This window comes from Monodon monoceros, unplaced genomic scaffold, assembly GCF_005190385.1.
Source record: "Monodon monoceros isolate NGI ecotype Baffin Bay Population unplaced genomic scaffold, NGI_Narwhal_1 Super_Scaffold_7, whole genome shotgun sequence".
Lineage (NCBI taxonomy): Eukaryota > Metazoa > Chordata > Mammalia > Artiodactyla > Monodontidae > Monodon > Monodon monoceros.
Genome location: NW_021703784.1, coordinates 62618494 through 62622203, shown reverse-complemented (window position 1 = coordinate 62622203; position 3710 = coordinate 62618494). Strand labels below are relative to the sequence as shown.

The following is a 3710-nucleotide window of genomic DNA, read 5'->3' as shown; positions in this document are numbered from 1 at the left end:
TCTGCATTCTAAAATTAAAAGTTTATTTTATTAAACAGTTTTCCTTCTGAGAGTTCCTGGTTCTTTTCTCCTTCCCCACTGTTATCTCAACCTTCTCTTACTTCAGTTTTTTTTTTTTTAACTCTATCTTGTCAATTTTTATTCCACTCCTAGAAGTTTCCCTTAGTGTGGGGTCCTATCTTTAAATGACACCAGGACTAGTCAGTTTCAAGAGTTCAGGTTCAAAGAGGCTAGAGTGTCCCTGTTCCTTTAGGCCTTAGCACAAGCCCTCTGTTCTCCTCTATCACTGGAGTGGGCAAACTCCTTCCAGGTTTAGCTCCGGCTCTCAGATTGACCCTCCATGCTTCCATCATGTCTGATATTTTCTCATAATTTCTCAGGTTCATCAATTCCCTGTGGCCTCCCTCTACTTCCTCCCACATAAATGCCCAAACACATTGTGGTTGCTGGTGCTTGTATTTTGTTACCTAGTTTTGTTACAAATGTTGACCCTAGGTCTTAAATTTTTTAACTAGTTGCTCTGTCTGTTTTATATGTGGTGATTCAAGAAGATTCAAAATTTATACTATCCTGCTCCTTCCGTCTTCTCACAGTTCAAATATGTATCATTTTTTAAATCAGAGCAAGGGTGGGGAACATTAGATATTCTGAAGTACATTTTACATTCCTTTTGTAATTTAACCATGGCAATAGAAACTTAGAATAAATTGGGTGAGACAAGGAAGAACACCCAACACATTTGCACTGATAATGTATGTAGCATTTTGTATACTCCTTTTTTATGAAATAATTTAGTATGTGCTTTTCATGTTTGGTACATAATCTTCATAGTGATCGTTTTAATGCCTTCAGAATATTCCACTGAGTAGAGGTACCAAAATTTACTCAGCCTGGCCCTTATCATTGGACACATGGGCTGTTCCCATTTTTCTGCTGCCTCACATGATGTTATCATAAATACATTTGTGCACTTAGCTTTTTTGTTTTTGTTGAATTATTTCCTATGATAGAATCCCAAGAGTGGGATTACTGGGTCAAGGGTAGGAACATCTCCCTGACTCTGGCAATCTATAATTTGAAAATATGTTTTGAGAATTATTTTTCTCATTATAGGGGAAAGGTTAAGACTCAGTTGTTGGTGGTAAGGATCACATAAAGGAAATAGGACAATTTTCCAGGATCACTGCTATTCTATCCTTTCTCCCAGCTGTCAGTCTTTCCTGTTTATTTTATTCAACTTTCATTTTTCATTGACTTAACCAACATTTATAGAGGGCTTACTATGTGTCAGACACTGTTGTCTCTCACCCACGCTAGAGTGAACTCACAAGTATGTGTGGCACTCTGCTCAATGACTGGAAGAAAGGGGCCCAATCCAGGTGTGCCCTGGTCTATACTCTCTACAGAGACGAAGGCTACTGTGGCTCATCCTCAGCTGACCCGTCCTGAATGTCTGAGATTGCTCAAGAAACCCTAGAATCTTTTGCTTAGAGAGCTCTGGTACCAACAATGCATCCTCCCCCATAGGTAGGTTTAGCCCCATTCTAGAGTAGCTTTGAGAAAAGGTTGGACCCAAGCAATTGTAATTGCATTAGCTGATATAGTTGCTGATATAAAATAATCTTGTTATTTTATCCCCCAAAAGATTGTCAGCTAGGACTAACCCCCAAGGCCTCCTAGTCACAACCTGACAGCTATACTGATTCAGTTCATATCCCTGACTTTCAGTTTCCCTGTCTTTCCATTGCCCCCTGAAAACTGAATTTTGCCCTGAACTCAAGTTCCCATGGCGTGGGTTCTGGTTGTTCTTCTGAGTCCCTGTCTACCCTGGCCAGGTTTCCCTCATAGAGGGGCTGGACCCTACTCCACAACTCCCAGACACTGGTTGAGTTTGTGTTCAATGGCCTGAGTATTGAAAACCAAGATTCTGCATGTATCTCTACTTTACACTCCATGGCTGCCCCCGAATGCTTGATGGAGCCCTGCAGTCACAAGGCCTGACCCACATCTAGCCTGACTCCACCACACCTCTGTAGTCCCCGCCAGGACCAGTGGACTCCCAGGACCCATCCCATCTAGTCCCTGTGCTGAGGAGCCTATATAACTCATGTCCAGCCCTGTTGAGTTAATAATCATCTTCCCATCCACAATGTTTTACAAGAGAGGAACCCAGGGGCCAGAGAGTGAAAGTGACTTTGCAAAAGTCAATAGAAATTTTGTATCAGATCTAGGCCCAGAGCCCAAGGTTCCTCAATCCTAAGAGGAAACGAGTAAGTGGAAGACCAGAGAAGAAATTTAGGAATAGATTACACAGCAAAAGTCTAATTACAAGTCCTGAGGGCCTCAGGATGGGGAAAGAGAGGCAGCAAAGTAGGGGTGTGAAGTCAGGAAAGTAGCTAAATTGACTTTATGTGCAGCCCTAGACCATCAGATTGGATCTAGTTAAATACCTCTTGCATCTCCAGAATGTCCCACGGATCTGAAGCAGGCTTGGGCCTATAAGTGCAGGTCAGGGGCTCACATACATAGGCCAAGGAAAAAGAAAGGGTAGAAAACTGAGGAAAGACATAGGGGCCAGGAACCAGACAGGGCCTGACACATATAGATGTTCAGGTAGTCCCTCACATCAGCTGGGACCTCCTTGCATCATGAAGATTAGGCAACCTTTGCTCAAAATACACACCACCAGGGTCTTTGGAAGTCGAAGCTTTCTCTAGGATTTCTGTAAATGCTCAGGACACATAGATTCTCATGTCCTGCTTCCTCAGGGTAATGTTCTTTGAGTACAGGCTTTGTTTAGCACCATATCAATCTAGGCACAAAATTTAGCCCTTTCATGGAAAAAAATTCATATGTACCATACATAAGGTTAATATTTGTTTGGGAATTCCCTGGTGGTCCAGTGGTTAGGACTCGGCGCTTTCACTGCCGTGGCCCAGGTTCAACCCCTGGTTGGGGAAGTAAGATCCTGCAAGCCATGTGGCACAGCCAAAAAATTAATATTTGCTTCAAATGTTGAGGGGGAGTCACAGGGAGGGAGTCCCATCACTCACTGTACAACAGACCGCCTAGGAATCCTCATTGCACATTCCTGCTGTCCTCAGGCCCTGCAGCCACCCCCTGATGATGGTTTTCTCTATTAGCCCCAATACCACAGCTTCCCACACTGCACCCACCCTCACATACTCCTCTGGTTTCTCTGTCTTCCTTCTCCCCACTCTGTCCTCTGCTCTTTCCTCTTCCTGCCATCTCTCCAAAGTCAGAAACAAATTCCCTTCCCTGTCTCACCCAGAGAAGCTGGCGTAGGAGGTCAGTTGGGGCATATTCTTGCACACCCACTGCTTCTTCACCAAATTCTTTTCTCAAAGTTACTTCCCTCCCATAGAGGAATTCAAGTGCCAGATGTTAAAGTAATTCAAATTTTTTCCACCTCAATATACATGTGTAAACAAGAAGTATGCAGAACTACTCTGATGCATAGTTCATGCCTGACCAAGCGCTATGATTGTCCCGTTCAAAATGGACTGATAAGAAAGTTTAGAACATCCTGTCTGATTCAGGAGTGTGCCCGTGGCCATGAAAGCTCAGCTGAATCCCAGAACTGAGCCTGGGAAAATTGGATTTGTCTTGTGCCCCTTGTGAAGACAGTTTACAAACTGCTGATACAGGAAAGACACCAAGAGTAGGGTGCTACTTTTTTTAAATGAGCC

General features: G+C 43.4%; 1 non-coding gene across 1 annotated transcript; it reads left to right on the top strand.

The window, feature by feature from the left end:
- Positions 1 to 2888: 2888 nt before the first annotated feature.
- TRNAE-UUC lies at positions 2889 to 2960 on the top strand. The gene has a single exon. It is a non-coding gene; the product is annotated as a tRNA-Glu (tRNA).
- The last annotated feature ends 750 nt before the right edge of the window (positions 2961 to 3710 follow it).